Below are 20,410 nucleotides of genomic sequence, written 5' to 3'. Positions count from 1 at the left end.
GCAGTGATGCACTTGCAGCACCCAGGTCCACTGTCACACCTGTGCGACCTTGTGTTCGGGAGGTATAGGGGTCTACGACCACTTCCATTGAACCATTGTACCATTGAACTCCGCACCCCTCAGAGAATGTGTGGGTGAAGTTTCAAGGCATTCCGAAGCGGGGCTCAAGCGATAACAGCCTGTCCCTATTGGCCGTCTAAGAGCACCTACCAGTTCCCTTCAGCAATGCTGGAAACTGGAGCTATAGCTGTTTAAACCCCAGCCAATAGGAACACAAGGGGGGGGGGGGCAATGGTGTGGCTATTCTTTTTTTTATATGTTTTTTATCCCACGATTTTGCAACCCTTTTTCACCCAGTGCCAATTGTCTAAGTAATCCTGGGCGCTACACTCCCCCTGCCAGCCTAGGGAGCCCAGAGTCGAGCTCATGCCTCCTTCAATGCATGAGAGCCAACTGACCTTCTTATCACCTGACAGGGGGGAGTTTAGGTAGGACGTAGCGCGTGGAAGGAACACGTTATTCCAACCAGTTCCTTTCCGCTCCATCAGACGCCCCGGCTATCAAGGGGGAGGCGGTATAGCAACCAGGAGTACTACATGTTTATGTGAGGGTACCTACACTGGGGGACACGGGGAGAACATGCAAACTCCACACAGAGAGGCCCTTTCACCAACCCCACCTAGGGTATGGGCGCTGATGACGCGGAGGAGAAGACACGCCCCCAGTGCCCACAGCGTTCCCGGCGGGAATCAAACCCATGACCTTCTAGCTGTGAGGCGACAGCGCTGCCGACTGTGCCACTGTGCCCCAGGTGTGGCTTTTCTGATGGCAGACCCCTGACCAGTGGTTGGTGCCAAGTTTAATTGGAGCAACTACGTTTGTGACGTCCGCCCACGGTCCGCCGTCGATTGACCCTCTAGGCAATTTTAATATAAGCCTAAAAAAAACATTTTCTTCTTGTGGGAACCAGGATGGCCTTCACAATGTCTATTTCTCAAATTCTACTATATTTGGACCTCACAAGTATAGTAATACAAACACAATGCACACACACACGCACGCAGACACACACGCACACACACATTATATCTCACCGTTTCTATTTCATTACCTTTTATTTTCTGTTGTACATGGATGGATGGATGGATAAACAGAAATATACAAAGAAAGGACTGACATATTTAATAACTTTATAGTGTCAAACTTAACATTTCTTTTTACATTTTTTGAAGAGTATTCAACATACATTATTAAAATAGTATAGTAGTGTGTGATATATATCACACACGCACACGCGCGCGCGCACGCGCACACACACACACACACACACACACACACACACACACACACACACACACACACACACACACACACACACACACACACACACACACACAGTATGCCTGCATGTAACGCCCAGAAATCGGACCCGGGTCTCCCACATGGAAAGGCAACATCTTAACCACAAGCCTAAAGGGGATTTCCCCTTGGTCAGGGGAGATACTGTGTTAGGCTTTTGGTCATCAGGCAGGGGGTCTGAGCCAACTACTGCTACATATATATACATATTTGAGGTGATATTTATAACTAATGTCTTTGTCACCCTACTCAGCAGGAAAGAATTACATAAATACCAAGTTTTAAAAAGCAGTGCAGAGTGTGGAATTAAGTTAGTATTTAGAGGAGAATCCAGCACAGCATGACCACTCCTTAGACACATGGAACACATTACCTCTACTACGAGAGCGAGAGAGAGAGAGAGAGAGAGAGAGAGAGAGAGAGAGAGAGAGAGAGAGAGAGAGAGAGAGAGAGAGAGAGAGAGAGAGAGAGAGAGAGAGACAGAGAGAGAGACAGACATAGTGGGGGGGGGGGGCTCTCTACCCAAAATGATTAAACTAGGATCATATTTAATTTATCCTGCTGTTATTTTCATATTGTTTTAAAACCTCATAATGTGTGGATGTGTGTCTCTGCAGCAGTTTCCTGCTTCACCCAAACGCTGCCCGCAGGGCACTTCTTCTCAAAGTGCATAAGGGGTCTGGGGACCCCCAGGGGTCCTTGGGGCGGTTCGAGGGGGTACCCGGGGGGGAAAAAAAGACTTAATATAGCATCAAAATGAAGAAGAAAAAAACAACAGACTCATGCAAACCAAGAGTAAGATGCACAGCTTTGTTGATATGCTCTTTGTTGAGTTTCTTCAACAACATCAAATATTTGTGAGCATGACTGTTACGTGGAATTGCAAGCTTGTTGTTGTTGTTGTTATTGATGTTTATTTCTTTCTTTCCTTCTCTGGGATGTGTTAATTTTGCATATTGTGTACCTTACCCTGAGGAAGGCTTCCCCCTTTCGGTCTTGTGTATATTTAAAAAAAAATGCATCGTGGCTACAAGCTCCTTCTTAATATAAAAATGTATTTAACCACTTTTTTTGTAATAGAAAGATGTTGAATAACCTTGAAGACATTTTACAACAAAAACCTTATCTTGGGGGGGGGGGGGGGGCACAGTACATTTTTGGGGGTTTACTTCCTTGACATGAACATGTTTGAGGAAGCAGCTTTGGTTTGAGCTTTGCAGATTGTCAACACAGGAGCTGAAGCATTTGTTAGAAAAACGTGTCGATTCAAGCGGCTACAAAGATATTTCGGCCTCAAGTGTGAAAACAGCTTCACATTATTAAAACAAGAGTAACAACAAAAAAAAATCTCTTATGGGGGTCCCTCTCAGGCACGAAATATTTTCAGATGGGTGGGTGGGGGGGGGGGGGGGGGGGGGGGGGCGTGGGAATACATTATCAAACTTTGGGGGTTTCCTTCATTGACATGAAACAGTTTGAGGAAGCAGCTAAGCGCTGCAGGGTTTTTTTTCTCTCCAGCGTTGCAGATGACAACACAGGAGCTGAAGCATTTGTTAAACAGGCAGACAGGCCTCCCCGAGCGTCACATAATCTGCTGCTCCGAGGGGGGCCGTGCTCCCCGCGGGGGGCCCATTAATAAAATATGAACATATCATATAATAGACTCATCTGCCAAATTACGGCAGACACTGAGACAGCTTATTAGGACGATATGGAGGGGGAGGGTGTGCCTGTGTGTGCACGCAAGCGCACGTGTGTGTGTGTGTGTGTGTGTGTGTGTGTGTGTGTGTGTGTGTGTGTGTGTGTGTGTGTGTGTGTGTGTGTGTGTGTGTGTGTGTGTGTGTGTGTGTGTGTGTGTGTGCTTGTATTACTATATTTGTGAGGGCCAAATGCCCCACCACAAGTACAGTAGAATTTGAGAAATAGCCAATAGGTTCTATGCACAGCAGCCATATTGGGAATGAATTGGGCCCTTTCCTTACTTCCTTCACAGGTGTTACCAATAATACTAATTAAGGCTCCGTTCCATTTAGTGAGACACAGTGGTTGTCTTATTTTCAAGGACCCCCATAACTCTGAGAGTGTACAAATGGAACAGAGCCTTCATTAGTATTATTGGTAACACCTGTGAAGGAAGTAAGAAGAGGCCCAATTTCTTTCCAATATGGCTGCTGTGCATAGAGCCTATTGTGAGGGCAATTTCCCAGATCGCCACAAGATAAATTGTTGTTTTATGGTTAAAAAGTGACTGTGAAAAGATTCACAGTGTGCGCCGATGTTGCGCACTGTAAAATAGGTGATCTACTATAGCTTGCAGATCGCTTATTTCTGGCTTCATGGTTAGGCTTAAAAATGGCCCAATTCATTTTTTTGTAAAAATGTAATTCATAAAATTGCGGTCAAAATGTTGATGTCCTCACAAGTACAGTAATAAAAACGTGTGTGCGTGCGTGCGTGCGTGTGCGTGCCTACCGCAGACTGAATAGAGAGATTGGGTAGCCCACTCTCATCAAAGAGACACATTATCTAAGTGTTGGCATCATTAATGAGACTCAGCCGGAGACAATCTGCCAAGAAACACATGACACATGCACTGGAGAGACAGATACTTAGCATGCACCACGTATTACTATTCTTATAAGGACGTCAACAATTCAGGATGGCAATTTTATGAATGCAATTTTTCTTTATAGCTTTTTTTCTTTTTCTTTTTTGCCCTGACGCTTGTAGGTATATCTATGGTATGGTATGTTCGGTGTACGATACCAGTGTGTTGCCTATAACCCAACCTGAAACTTTTCCTAATTGTAATCCTAACTCCCCAAATGTCTTCTTACAATACAATTTCTTGTCCATGACCATTACGATACTACACTTTATATACACTTTTATAAACAATGAACAAATACATAATAAATAATAACATATCCCATCATAATAACTAACTAAATAGTCCTTTAATCAACTGTATGCTAACGCTGATATTGACAATGACAATGATATTTGACTCTGAACCAAATGATCCATCTTTTAGTGCTTGCTTAGAGTATAATACCCTAATTTTGTGTTGTCTGTTTCTTGGTCTGGTTGATATATAGTTTTTCATTTTTTTGGTAATTGTTTTGTATTGTATGTTTACAGTATATTGTACTGCTGTCTTTAGGACCCTCTCGAGATCTCAACCCCTTGAGATCCTGCATCTCAAGGGGCTATTCCTAATAAAGAATGTCAATATAATATATAAAAATGTTTTAAACCATAACAAAACATGGGTAAAACTGCATTCTACTATGCTTCCCCCAAATTGTGGAATGACCTACCATAAGGCATAAAGGTTATAGACTCCCTATACCAACTCAAAACTAACCTAAAATAACTCCTCCTCAAAATACAAGTGAATTCGGGCGCATACGCGCATTGTGGCGCAGTTGGTAGCGCTGTCGCCTCTCAGCTAAAAGGTCCTGGGTTCGATTCCTGTCGGGGACGCTGTGGGCGCTGGGGTAGTGTCCTCTCCTCCGCGTCATCAGTGCCCATGCCCTAGGTGGGGTTGGTGAAAAGGGCCTTTCTGTGTGGAGTTTGCATGTTCTCCCTGTGTCCCCTAGGGTAGGTACCCTCACACAAAACATGCAGTAATACTGCGTCTCTATACTACCTCCCCCTTGTCAGCCGGGGCGCTTGATGGAGGGGCAAAGGAAGTGGTTGGAATAACGTGTTCCTTCCACGCGCTACGTCCTACCGGGGAAACTCCCCCCTGTCAGGTGATAAGAAGTGGCTTGCTAGCTCCTCATGCATTGAAGGAGGCATGAGCTCAGTTCTGGGCTCTCCCCAGGCTGGCAGAGAGAGAGAGTAGCGCCCAGGATTACATAGGCAATTGGCATTGGGTGAAAAAAATGGGTTACAAAATCGTGGGATATACATTTTAAGTAAAATAGAAAAAATACATGTGCACTCCTTCAACATCTTGATAGTAGAATCCTCTGACCTGTGGGGACAGTAGACACATTCTGCTATATTTGTGGGACAGTAGATCACATTCTGCTACATACAGTATGTGGGGACAGGAGACACATTCTGCTACATCTGTGGGGACAGGAGGACACATTCTGCTATATTTGTGGGGACAGTAGACACATTCTGCTACATACAGTATGTGGGGACAGGAGACACATTCTGCTACATCTGTCGGGGACAGGAGACACATTCTGCTACATATGTGGGGACAGGAGACACATTCTGCTACATCTGTGGGGACAGGAGACACATTCTGCTACATATGTGGGGACAAGAGACACATTCTGCTACATCTGTGGGGGACAGGAGACACATTCTGCTACATCTGTGAGGACAGTACACACAAATTCCAAATGAAACTGCCATGAGTCACACTGTCACCGTGGCAACAGTAGTCAGCACTATGCAGACTAGATTTCCTCAGATGAGGTGCGCACGACACACACACACACACACACACACACACACACACACACGCACACGCAAACACCACAGCAAGCCACGTAACAGGGATGTAGAGTCAATCAAAGGGAGTATGTAACCCTTCATGTTTCTCAGAGGTTTTACTATGTTTCATTCAATCTGGATGATTCCAAACCATAGACTGTAAAAACTAAATATGGACACAGGGAATGGTGGTGTCACCCATTGGTTTCCACAGACCCCTTTTGAAGCCACTTTTTCGGCTAATTCAAATCCACCATCTTGGAACTTCCGGTCCCAAAAAGCAACCGGAAACGCATGATATAAGCAGGAAGGGCAGCGACGTTTTCACTCGGTAGTAATAGAGGCCCTAGAAGCAAAGCCTAATTTATCATCAATTTTAAAATTAATGGGACCATAATTTTCAAAAACACATATCAGGGTAATTGAAAGAAGACTTTAAACTAGCGGCTGAAAGTCCCCATTGTAATCAATGGAGTAATTAATGAGAATTAATGAGAACTTAATTAATTCAGCACTTCCTTATTGGCTTCCTTTTAAAAACCCGATGCTTTGCCGCCTGTTCTACATCAGTGTGGTGTTTAATTTGGTATGGTTTTAAATCTTGATCGTTCTTATTCAGGAAGGTGTCCATTTTGTACCGTTTATCCGTGTGATCCTAAATAAGTGGTGTGCTTAATTTACGTCTGACTCAATCCGGACGGTTGTAAATCAGGATAATGTTTATCACAGCAAGGATGCGCCTCACAAGCGGGTTGACATGATAAACTATAGTTGGATGGAATTATTTTAACACACACGCAAGCAAGCACCATTTGTACACTCTCAGTGTTACGTTATCACTGAGGATTTTACAGTGTAGATTGGGTGTCCCGAGGATAAAATATGGATCAAATGGGAGGTCCGTGGTCTAATACATATCTAACTAGGGGTCCTTGATATTCAAGAGGTTCACCACTGTCTGCCTGTAAAACTGTATTTCTGAGGTTTATGTAACTCCCTGAGCAGCTGACATGGAGCCGTTAATGAGCTGCACTTACACATCCGACCACCAGATGGCGTCTCACCTCACCCTGCACTACACACAGCACTATTACTATAAGGACAGATAAACACACAGAGAGAGAGAGAGAGAGAGAGAGAGAGAGAGAGAGAGAGAGAGAGAGAGAGAGAGAGAGAGAGAGAGAGAGAGAGAGAGAGAGAGAGAGAGAGAGAGAGAGAGAGAGAGAGAAAGAAAGAAAGAAAGAAAGGAACTGCATGGGAGAGAAAGAGACAGTAGTAACAGATCATAGACAGATGTGTCTAGGGAGGAACTGGCTTAATTTTGTCCTCAGAAAATGTATGACAAAAAAAAATCTTTATCTTAAAGGTAGGGTAGGCTAAGTGATATTCCTACGTTAAAAAAAGTGTTTAATAACTATATATGCTGATGGTAATAGAGTGTTTGTTCAGTAACAGGGGTCTCGACCTGAAAAATGCAAAAATGCTGGAGAGGTGGTGGGAAGCCTGTTACTGAACGAACACTCTATAGTAATGCGTATACTATCAGAATATAGAGCTTTAGCCTGTTAACAAAAAACTTTAGTTTTGACCCAAAAATATCACTTATATATTGTATTATAATAACCAGAGTTCCGCATTCTCACAGAATGTGGGAAAAGATGCAGCTAAGTGTGCAATGTAAGCATGCAGCAACATTAGTTAAGTGTTGTCAGTGAAGACGACGCATAATGAGGTATAATGCCATTATCGATGCTGTCGGGTGGAGACCTGATATGTCCAAAACTGTTACTTATCAGAAAATAGGGGGAAAAACTCAATGTATCCAGTGCAGTTGTTATTTAGTCACAAGCTCTCGTTGATACTTTTAATTGGTTCAATATTTATAAAAACCCATGACAGACAGCAATTTCCCTTTCAGCTTATTATCATTATCTTTCAAAAATAGGATATCTACAAGTCACGCGTTGTGAGCTTGTAGATCGGCTATTTTTACTACTTCTGTGCGACGCTGTAGCAGGACGAAGTAGGGCTTTCATTTACGAAAAAAAAAACGAGTTTAAACATGGAGATACAAGGTTTCTGCCCGACAGCGATGACATATCACATACGCAAACTTTATTTGCCCTGGGTGAGAGGACGATTAAAGCGCTGATATAGCAGCGAGCTAATCAGCACGAGCTAAATTGCCACCGCGAGCCAACCCGATGCAGAGGAACAGCGGTTGGAGTAAATTTGATGTATTTTTTCCCCCTTTCTTTTCCTGATTTCTGGGACCTCAATCTATGCTGTAAAGTGCTCAGTGTTCATTTAACTCTGGACGTGTACAAATGGAACCAACGTTACGCATTGATGTGTATGGTTTAATCTGGATCGTCATTTTAGGTACGTAGACAGTATCTAAAATGATAAACCCCGAATCCTCTCAAAAGCCAATACATCAACATATAATAACTGGTCCTAATAATGCTCAACAGACTAGCGTTCGACCCTCACACTAGTAATAATCAGGACAAATCCGACCCAACCAAATTATCAATCCACAAAAACAAAATGAATGAAACCCATTTAATCAAAACAACAGAAACCCACAGTAAACTTGAATGCACTCTGGCTCTAAAAAAGACAGCACACCATGGCAAAAATATTTGACCAGATGTACATATAAAGATACAAGAAAAGAAAACGGTGATATCCAGGCAATCCCCTACTTGTTGGGGGAGAAAGATGAAAGTTCAAGGTCAGAAACAATGATAAACTCTCGTCAAAAAGGTCTCACATACTAACCAGAAACTGGTTAACTAATGGTGGGTGAATTAGCGGAGTCCTCAATAGGTGCACAGCAGCCATATTGGAAAGAAATTGGGCCTCTTCCTCACTTCCTTCACAGGTGTTACCAATGATAATAGTCTCGCGAGCCAGACTGTTGCCTCCCACAATTTTCAAATGCTTCCGTCATACAGTCTGGCTGTGGGGGACTGGTGTAGGGCTGGTGTAGCGCCCAGGGTCACTTAGGAAATTGGCACCGGGTGTAAAAAATGGGTTACAAAAATCGCGGGATAAAAATGTAAGATAACAAATACAGTCTGGCGCAACGGAAGCTCTGAAAATGATCAAGCGAATAAAGCGGATGTGACGCCTCCTCCCCACTTCCGTGTTGTCTTCGCAGTCACGCAAATTGATCAGAATATAAATCAAAATCAACTAAGCAATGAGAATATCGTTGCTGTCCAGCAGAAACCAGCTAACTCCATTTTTCCGCTTTTGCATTTTTTTTCCATAAATCAGTGCTATTGAACACCCTTTACGTCTATATGTTGATAAAAAGCTGACAAAACCAGTTAACTCCATTGGATCCTCAAACTTTCTGATAAACCATCTAAGTCCATCAAAGTTGGGTGGAGTTAGCTGGTTTAGCTGAATCCAGGCTCCACCCCCTTTTGACCTCCAACCTCATTGTGAGCTTGGAGGTCCATTCAGCTGTTCTTATCAATGATGAACAAAACCTCCTAACTGCACTTTTTGTTTTGTTTTTGTCATTTCCTGAACATTCTCTCAACATGAACATTTTGGAACCCACACTTTGAGACCCACTGGTGTAGCAGAGTGTTTCTAGTCAGCAAACATGCACAATGTCAGCACCCTGACTCTGTTTGACAAAAATGGAACAGAGGCTTAATTAGCATCATTGGTAACACCTATTTCTTTCCAATATGGCTGCTGTGCAGAGAGCCTATTGGCTCTGAGAGGCTGTTTACATGAGCTGCGATCTGACTGGACTAAACCCCAGCAAGCTTGTCTTGAGTTGGAGATACCAGGCAAAGCCATAGTAAGCCTCCATGGCCATTAGCCTGATTTATACTTGTACGAAGGTGTCGCGCACTGAAAATATCAGATGTACAAGCTCCACAACGCTTAGTGGATGTAATTGCAGAACGGCTATTTTTTTGGCAAAGCATAAATAATACCGCTCAACTCGCAGTAACAGCGTGACTGCTTTTTTTTGCTCGGCCATATGAGAGTCTTCTATTTCTCTACCTTAAATTGGTTATTTAACCACTCTATATCCTCTATATACCAATGGTTCTCACATTTTGCATGTCAGGGACCGCCTGACAAGGGATTTTGTGCGGTGTGGCTCTATGCTGTAGCAGTGATTCTCAACCTTTTTCATTTTGAGGACCCCAACTGATGTGATACAGTATGCATTGATTAGACGATGGAAGCACCCGTTTGATACCAGTTTTTTCATCTCTGGGACCCCAATCTACACTGTAAAATTGCCCGTGTTAATTTAACTTTGAGAGTGTGCAAACCCGTTACCGGTCCATTTGGTTCCATTTTGCACACTCTCAGAGTTATTGACCGGTACGGATCTATTTGGTTCCTAACTATCAATCATTAACCTGGGGACCCCCTGGAACCCCCTCAAGGACCCCTGGGGGTTCACCGGACCTCACTTTGAGAACCACTGCTCTATACTTAGCATGGAAATTAAAGCTAAATCAGAATGCTACGGACATTTTTTAAAGGTATTTTAAGTTATATTGTTTGTTGTTGAAATCAGTGTTAAATAGCTTTATATTCTGATACTACTCATTGCTATTTGTTCAGTAAGGGGGCTATCTCTACTGCAATGCATTTTCAGGTCAGGATACCTGTTTTATGCAATCAGGACAGAGAACTTGCACAGAATACAGATTCATGAATTAATTTGAAGTGATGGCACTAAGAAATTAGGAGACAAAATTGGAACTGGACCATTATAAGAAATTGAAGCTGATAAATGGGTACTCACTCCTGATTGGCTGAAAAATATTCAACAAACAACTTTTAGCTTTAACCAAAAAATAAATCACTTATCCTACCTTTAACTAAAACCAAGTGAAGAGATCATAGTCCAACCTGCAGCTGTTACCTGCACATTTTAGATTTTAAAGTATTTTCATGTTTAAGATTCACTTAATAACTTGGCACCTTCACATATCAAACATTCCCTTTCATGTTCCCTTCCAGACAGACACGTCTGTCTTCCTCCAAACCTAGTATTTTTAGATGTTCCCAAAGTATTTTCACAAAAATGCAACTAAATTGCTGAATACCTTGAAGTCAGAATGGAGAGTGCCCTTGATGTTTTTAACCACTTAAACCTTCTATTCTTAGTGAAAACGGACCTGAGTTACAATTTACAAGAGTTGCCACTGTACTTGGTCTTTTTTGGTCGACGCCAAATCTCTTCGCCAAAAATGTACGATCTACTTGCTCACACGTGCTGTGAGTTTGAGTTTGCATGCTGGTGTTCAGAAACTGAAGTATATAATTTAAGTATAGCCTTCCTTGTCTTTCTTTCTTTCTTTCATGTTTAATCCTGGTGTGTGTGGTATTTTTGTATTTTTATTTCTGAATTTGCTTAATTTTATCTGTGCCAATTATACAATTATTGCTATTGTTGTTAACAGTTCATCTGAGTGTGTTTACTCTCTTTAACTATTTTAGGTGAAGCACAGGGGCTGCATTTTGTATGAAAGGTGATATACGAATAAGGATTATTAAAACATGCTTCATCTGTCTCTCATTACAGTTGTCACACCAGGGACCACAAGTTCCAATCGTCAGCAAACTTGCCACAAACACTGTTAAGGGGTCTGCCATGACAATCGTCACACCAGGGGCCATGTGTGGGACCACAGACACACAGGCGTTGGACCAATCAACAACAAACATGGCACAAACACTGTTCAGCGGTCTGCCATGAGAAATAGTCTCAAAAAACTACATGGGCTCGATGCACAGCAGCCATATTGGGCCTCTTCCTTATAGGCTACTTCCTTCACAGGTCTTACCCATTATACTAATTAAGGCTCTGTTCCATTTAGTGTCAATGTGGTTCTCAGACGTTTTAATTTCAAGGACCCCCATTAATCTGAGAGTAATGGTACCAAATGGACCCTTACAGGTTAATTTGGTTCCATTTGTACACCCTCAGTTACACATCCGTAAGGGGCCATTTGGAACCCCCTCAAGGAACCATGAGGGTCCCTGTACCACACTTTGAGACCCACTGGTGTAGCAGAGCGTTTCAGTGAGCCAACATGCACAACGGTGAACCGGGGACCTTCTGATCCCCCAGAAGGCCTCTCTAGCCATTCAACTATGGCTGAAAATAGCTCAATCGAAAGCTGAAATGAGTTAATATAGCATTAAAACAAATCTGTTTAACCACTTTAATCCTATATGTATAACCGGTCGCGACGAGACGGGTTGTGAGCTATTTTCAAAAGATCTTGAAAACGTTTTGAAATATTTTTTAATATTTTAGCTTATTGCCCCTTTTTCTCCACAATTTAGTCGTTATGCCAATAGGCTCTATGCACAGCAGCCATTTTGGAAAGAAATTGGGCCTCTGCCTTACTTCCTTCACAGGTTTTAGCAATGATACTAATGAAGGCTCTGTTCCATTTAGTGTAGCACAGTGGTTCTCAAACCATTTGATTTCAAGGACCCCCATAACTCTGAGAGTGTACAAATGGAACAAAATGGACCCCAAACGGGTCCATTTGGTTCCATTTGTACACTCTCAGAGTTACACACCCGTAAGGGGCCATTTGGAACCCCCTCAAGGAACCATGAGGGTCCCTGGACCACACTTTGAGACCCACTGGTGTAGCAGAGTGTTTCCAGTGAGCCAACATGCACAACATCAACACCCTGACTCTGTTTGACCAGAATGGAACAGAGCCTTCATTAGCGTCATTGGTAACACCTGTGAAGGAAGTAAGAAAGCGGTCCAATTTATTTCCAATATGGCTGCTGTGCATAGAGCCAATTGATTCCTCCCCATACACATGTGTCTGTTGGCACTGCTGTTGTATGTATCCTACTGACTCACCTGATACAGTACTTTTTACTCTACTAAAATGATTTGAAAACTTTAGTTATTGCAGACTTTGATTATTGTCTCCGCCAGGCCGAAGGCATGGTGGAGAGTATGTTTTCGTTCCGTTTTTCGCTGTGTGTCCAAGCTAACATTGGTCAAGCTTCACGTGACACGTGACAATATGTTGAAAGGGTGTGCTTTGATTGGCTAGCGAGACGCATGACGAAATACATACCTATAAATAGGCGAGTCACTTCGAAACATTGCATTGCATGTTTCGAAGTGACATCAGTGCCATCAGCCAAGCTAACATTTAGTCAGGAGATATTAGCAGAAAAAGTTCCAATCTTGGAATAAATTCCTTACCAAAAATCCTGCTGCTGGCGGAGACTTGTGCCGAGGAGCACATTTTCTAGTAATTATTATTATTACAAAACATATACTAACCACTTCAGCCCTATATACTATATATAGGGTACTACAAGCTTGTAGATCTGCTATTTTCAAAAGATTCTTACATCTTGAAAATGTCAAATGGGGTACGTCTGCATAACGAGTACTGTTCCTCTTGGTACTACTACTCTTGGTATTTTATTGATCTCTCTCCCTCTCTTCCCCTTGCCCCCCCCCCCCCCCCCCCCCCCCCCCCCCACACCCCCCTCTTCTTCTTCCCTTTCTCTAATGGAAATAACAAAAACAAAAACGATGGAACTCGCACAAAAAAAACGATTTCGCCCATTGTTTTACACAATGTAACGTTGATTCTGATTCTACATTTTGATGCCAATGCGTTTGTACTTTGACTCAAGTACATTTTGAATAGCGGACTTTTACTTGTAACAGAGTACTTCTACAATGTGGTATTGATATTGTTACTTAACCCATTAAGACCTGGAACTGTGTCATTTTTAGATTTGAGCTAAAAAAGCATTATTTTACACTTTGGGCTATTCAAAAATAGCAGATATACAAGCTCATAGCGCGGCACCGAGTGCCGCGCTACGAGCTTGTAGATCTGCTATTTTTGAAAAATCGTGAAAATGTGTGCAAATCTTTGAATATATATATTTTCAAAGCGAACATTTTTAACTCAAATCTTTGCTTCTTGCGGTCCCCGGAACAAAATATTTTGATGGGGGTCCGCGGCCAAATACATGTAATTTTGGGGGTCCTTGACATGAAAAATATTGAGCACCACTGATATAGAATCAATGGAGGGTACGTGTGCACTCATGCATATCAAAATCAGGGTCCTTGAAATGTAAAAAAAAAAAAAAAGGACTACAGCTATAGGGGTGGTCTGAGGACATCAGTAGGGTGGTGCGTGCGTGTGTGTGTGTGTGTGTGTGTGTGTGTGTGTGTGTGTGTGTGTGTGTGTGTGTGTGTGTGTGTGTGTGTGTGTGTGTGTGTGTGTGTGTGTGTGTGTGGTTTAGGTGCAGAGCCACTGCAGTTCTGTCTTCCAATCACGAGGGTGGGGGACGCTTTCACACACAGTGCCAGCTCCTTCCATCATCAGCACCGTGCGAGCTGAACCAACGAACAATCGGACGCGCTCCTCTCTCCTCACTCACACACGCGCACCCGCACACACACACACACGCGCACGCGCGCACACACACACACACACACACACACACACACACACACACACACACACACACACACACACACACACACACACACGCGCGCGCACACACACACACACACACACACAGACACACACGCATATTTGGGCAGCTCACCCTGCAACCATGGTAACAGAAGAATTTTACTACTTGGCAGCAGCCAATGGCGCGGCCACTTACCACACGGGCTTCGTCCAATGACAGGGGAGCCTGGCGGCCCTGCCCACACCCCACAGTGTAAAAAAAAAAAAAAAGAAGAAGAAAAAAAAAAGACCCGCCACTGTGGTGGTACTATAGGCTTTTAACTGAGGAGAAAAGAGATGGACCGACCACGGGAGAGAGAGAGAGAGAGAGAGGCAGAGAGAGAGAGAGAGAGAGAGAGAGAGAGAGAGAGAGAGAGAGAGCGAGAGAGAGAGAGAGAGAGAGAGAGAGGCAGAGACAGACAGACAGACTGACTGAGAGAGAGCGAGAGAGACAGACAGACAGACACACACACACATGCACGAGTGTGCGAGAGAGACACGTGTGTGTGCATGCATGTAAATTACATGTGTATTCGGTCCACGCGGGGAGAAAAAATTTAAACGCACAGCGGCATCCTCATCTTGTCAATAAAGTCATTTATTATTTCACACAATGATAACATGAACAGAGTAGAACCGGAAGGTTCTTTAATAAGTGCTCAACGCTGCCAGCCCAACACGACAGTAGCAAAACAACAGCGTTCGTTTTCCTCTCTTGAGAAAGAGAAATGAAAAAGACAACACAAATAAAAAATAAAATCAACAAAAAATAAAAATAAAAACCTACACGATCATGAGATACACATGACCAAGAAGCATGCCGGTGCGCATGGATATACATATATACAACATGTATATGTGTACATATAATCTGTATGCCAGCCGATTGCAAATACAAAATATATGTTGACATTTACACATACATACCGGGAAGGATATATGCATATGCATGCGCCTCTAAGTATTTACTCTATATGTCAAATATTTGCAAGGTTTTTTTTCTTTTTTATATTCATACAATGTACAAAAAGGCTTCATGAATTAAAAATCCATTACAAAAAAAACAAACAAAAAAAACATATCAAACAATGTACAAGTCTTCAAATTCAATTCAAATTCAACTTTCAGCTCGTCTAAAATAGTTATGCATACAATCAAGTTCAGCATGCAAAATGAAACGAAAAAGAGGACCCAGTCTAGAAAAACGGCTTGAGATTACACTATGTTTACAGACTGAAATGATGCCCACACTGGTAGAAGAGCTCACTTTGTGCTCTAGCAAAGAAAAAGTAGATTTATTTGTTTTTCTCGACGCTTCGCGGCTCTGAACGACATTAGTAACTTGGAGAGGAAAAAAAATGTTTATGCTGAATGAGAGTGACGTGTACATCTGAGTGAGGGCTCCGTCTCGCGTGACACCTCCGTCCCTATATGGGGAGGGGGTTATAGCCACCGTGGCGCACACCGCCAAGGGAGCGGCGCCAGCGAGAGTTGTAAAGGAGGTGCCAGGTAGCCTATAATTTCTGCCCTAGTGAGCGTAGTGGACTGGTCAGTCTAAAGTTGAACACGCACAACCAGAGCCTGATTTATACTTCGTCGTACGGCTGTGTCGACGCGCCAGAAATAGCGTGTGCTGACACGGTGTCTCCTTCCGCGCGGGAAGGGACACTGAAGCCCAAACATTTTTTATTCGCTAGCCTAAAGGGGATGTTAAAGCCACTCGGTTACGCGTGCAAGCTCCCAACCCTGTCGCATCCGCGACTGCGTTGCGAGGTCGCGCGTCGCATTGTTTCCGGCGCGCGACTTTGTCGTACGACTAGAGCCTTAAATTAGCCGCGACCGTCGGTCCATCTACAGCGGAGACAAATAAGCACTGGGTCTGGACAATACTAGTCAGTGATAGAAGGCACCGGAGCGTCAAGCTGGTAGGAGAGACAGACAGACGGACGGACGGACGGACAGACAGACGGACAGATAGACGGATGGACGGACGGACAGGAGACAGACAGACAGACAGACAGACAGAAAGGACCTCTGACTCTTGGGTTCAGAGACCGCTGGCTGACCACAGTATGGAGGGGTGAGCTGCCGAGCTTGTAATCTCCACCACACACAGACCACACACCTAGACCCCAAACATCACCACAGCGGACTGGAGAGAGACCAGCTGAATCAATCTGGCCAAGGGTGTGTGTGTGTGTGTGTGCGTGCGTGTGTGTGTGTGTGTGTGTGTGTGTGTGTGTGTGTGTGTGTGTGTGTGTGTGTGTGTGTGTGTGTGTGTGTGTGTGTGTGTGTGTGTGTGTGTGTGTGTGTGTGTGTGTGTGTGTGTGTGTGGGAGACTAAATTCTCCTGGTGTTTGAGCATTGTGTAATTTGGAACCAAATGATACACTCTGGCCCCTCCCCAAAAAATAACAAGTTTCTCTACATTGTGGAGTGCTTCGCGAGACCCCTACTAAAAAGGTTCTAGTACGCAACTGCCTTGATTCTTAGACCGACTATCTATCGAAAGTCGAGCAAACTGGGTGAAAACAATTAAGGGTTAAAAGTTCTGAGGTGTTGTTGGCGTGAATACCGTAAACACCCACAGCCACGGCATAATCACCATACATCACAGCAAGTGTAATAATGGTGATATACTGTATACTCAAGTGAATTTCTGCTTTAAAAACACGGTTGGACGCGGTCAGCAATGAAGACTTTTCAACCGAAACCTCTCAGGAGGAGCTAGCGTAGCAGTGAGCCATTTAGTACGAAGGAGAACTTCAGCGTGTTCCTAAGAAGAGTTTCCGATTAGTTATAAAGAACCATACAGTTCCATAATAGAACCTTTTTTTTTTGAGGGAATCTATGAAGACAGCAATAGAGACCTCTTCATGGTGGGTGCGTACACCAGTGAAATCCTGAGTGTTAAATTGAACCGAATGGGAGCTGTAACTGTATCGGGTGGCGCAGGGTGACTGTGTGAATCCATGCATGATGGGTGGACGTACATTAACACACATTAATGTATGCTTAATGCACATAACATACGTTAACACTATTTACAAACAAAAAACAACGTCAGCACTGGACTTTTACATCAGTTCTTTTTTTTTTTTAAGGCTGTACTGCATAGAGCCTGCAGTAACTATAATTCTCCATCGAAATGATAGTCACTATCTGCACAAACTTATTACAAATTATTATTATTACTGGTTATTATTCACAATTCTCGGTTACACGAATTCATTGTCTTTAATTCGGGTAAATAAGACCACTTATTTCTCTTTGTTCAAAGGATGGACCACAGAAGCTCCTTTAGTTTTTTGTTTTGTTTTTGTTTTTTAAGGTCATCGCCAGGCACAGCCTGATGCATAGCAAACAACAATGTAAGACAGCGTGGTTTCTATGACAACTCCTCTGGAACGGGTTAATATACTGGGCTGGTTCTCAAAGAAGACCCCCGAGGCCCCTGATAGTTAAGAACCAATGGACCCTACTGGACTATATACTGGACTGAACATCTTGGACCAGGGACAGAACTGGAACGGTTCCCAACTGTGGTGTTCGGAGACTGATGGTACTGTTGGTTTTCCATCCCATAATATATGCTGCCTGTGTTCTATAATAATTAGACCTGGGACACCAAACCAGCAGTACTAGAGGTCCTGGTAGGATAGAAAACCAGCAGTACTAGAGGTCCTGGTAGGATAGAAAACCAGCAGTATTAGAGGTCCTGGTAGGATAGAAAACCAGCAGTACTAGAGGTCCTGGTAGGATAGAAAACCAGCCGTACTAGAGCCGGTAGGATAGATTCTTATCTTACCAGGAATTCTAGTACTGCTGGTTTTCTATCCAATAGGACACTAGAGAGTTACATATAAAAAGTCGGACCTTGGTACTGGGGGCGGTGGCATGAGCTGTAGGTGCTTTCCAAAGCAGAAGGCCGTACTGTAGATTTGATAGCAACCGAGCTCGCTGACTGTTCTGGCAGCTATACCTTGCATTGAGAAATCCCCAGAGACCGATATCTTATCAACATACTGTATAGGTCAAGATGTAAACACCGGGTGACGGTGTTACAGTACTAGCCCAGTCACACTCATTGTGTTACCCCTGTACGATGGTTCTATGTATAAACTTTTTTTAGGGCTCGTGAACCAGACCATAGAAACCTTTTAGAGCAAAGAGTAGGGTCCGTTAGGAGACCAGCTCATTTCTCCAGTGAGATATGAAATATGGTGACAGAAACAAACATAAGGCACAAGTACAACTGCTGCCAACAACCCCCCCCCCCCTAAAAAAATAATAAAATCTCCTGAAACTATAGAAATACTGACCTGTTGTTTATCTTTTTTTAGTATTTAAAAAAGTTAAAAGAACTGTGTGCGAAAGCGTAAATGATAACCAACCGTCTAAAGCCACAAATACTGTTTATAGAGTTCATCGAAAAAGGTCTGACATGTTGGCAAAGAAAGAAGGTTCCCGAGGAGGGGTACATTCTAGAATGCATGTTTAGAATGCGTTACATTGGCGCCAACATGGCGTTTGCTTCAGACTCTTGTGTTGTCGGGGTCGGTACATCCGTCCATACGTCGGACAGGACACTGACACTTTGGTAGATCATTGTGTTACTTTTGTTGTTTTGTCTGTTTTTAACCACTTTCAACCTGGCATCGCTATTTTGGGCATGGCATTATACTGTAGACAAAGATATATATATATATATATATTTTTATAATTGCAAAAAGTATTGCAAAAAATAAAATGTTCGAACTTTTTCAAATATAGCGAATATTGCCGATCTTGCGTGAGAAGATGGACTGCTTTCTCCATTTTTGAAAATAGGGCTTAGGTGGTTGACACATTTTCCCAAAAGGTGAACTAAAGAGTGTAGAATGACGGAGATACCGCCCTCCCCCTGCTTCAGTGTCCAATCACAATTCAGGCTTCGTGGGCTTAGGTTCGTTATAGCCTGCATATCCGTCGCTCCCGGGCAGAAACCGCGCGTCTCCACGTTTCAACTTTTTATGCTTTTACATGAATGAATGCCCTCCTTCGTCGTACAATAGTGTCACGGCAAAAGAGGCGGCGGATCTGCTATTTAGGAACATTTTGAAAGTGAAAGTGGTCAAGTCTGTCTGTAGGTTATTTACATATTTCACCAATGAAATGGATTAACACAAGGTTGTGACTAAACAATAACAACAACTTCGTATCATTTCCCGACGAGTTAGGGTTTCCACCTGACAGCGACGCTATGCGAGCTGATCATAACAATGCGTACGCAGCCCTGGATGGACTGCCAAAAAACATATAAGGCTGGAAGGAGCATGTTAAGCGCTGCATTTGATTGATGTTAAGTGTATGGGTTTTCTTTTTCTTTTTCATAGTGCATTAAACCACATTTAAGGTTTATCGAAAAAAAACATAACACATATGATATTTTTCCCTGTATGTAATGCCCCCTGGGTATAAAACACGACTATGAATGAACCAGATACATGTGGCTCCCCTCTTGTCTTAAAAACAAACCTGTCTTGAGTCGGTTTTTTTGGTTATAAAAACAAAACAAAACAAAACAAAACAAAAAAGAACGATACACAACTTTTTTTCTATGGTACAACAACTCTATTTTGATATAAGCCAGTACATGAGCCGGGCGTTCCCCACAGTACAAGGCAGGTAACAGTGGGCTACATTTCTATGTACAATCTGGGACAGTCGCATCCACCATATTGCCTTGAGAGGAGAGGAGAGGAGAGGAGAGGAGAGGAGAGGAGAGGAGAGGAGAGGAGAGATAGAACATCTTTTTCTGATGGGGGTCCGTGGCCCCAAAATGCATCTCATGTTAGAGTAGAGGAAAGAATGAATGCGAGGAACAGACACTTCCATCTTAGTCTCTCAAGCCAGGTGACACTAGGCTCTATGCACAGCAGCCATATTGGAAAGAAATCGGGCCTCTTCCTTACTTCCTTCACAGTTTACCACGTCTTACCAATTTTATACTAATTAAGGCTCTGTTCCATTTAGTGGAGCACAGTCACTGGCTCTTTTTAATTTAAAGGACCCCCGTAACTGTAACTCTGA

General features: G+C 43.1%; 1 protein-coding gene across 1 annotated transcript in view; it reads right to left on the bottom strand.

Annotated features, from left to right (window-relative positions):
* Positions 1-14,916: 14,916 nt before the first annotated feature.
* The window catches only part of setbp1 (SET binding protein 1), a 97,639-nt gene continuing 92,145 nt past the window's right edge, over positions 14,917-20,410 (bottom strand). The window contains exon 13 of the mRNA XM_084056253.1: positions 14,917-20,410. This exon is cut by the window's right edge and continues 1,905 nt beyond it. The gene's annotated coding sequence lies outside the window, so the exon portion shown is untranslated.

Source organism: Gymnoscopelus microlampas (assembly GCF_963454915.1).
Source record: "Gymnoscopelus microlampas genome assembly, chromosome: 4".
Taxonomy (NCBI): domain Eukaryota; kingdom Metazoa; phylum Chordata; class Actinopteri; order Myctophiformes; family Myctophidae; genus Gymnoscopelus; species Gymnoscopelus microlampas.
The sequence above is the reverse complement of the archived record's forward strand: the minus strand, read 5'-3'. Positions and strand labels throughout refer to the sequence as shown.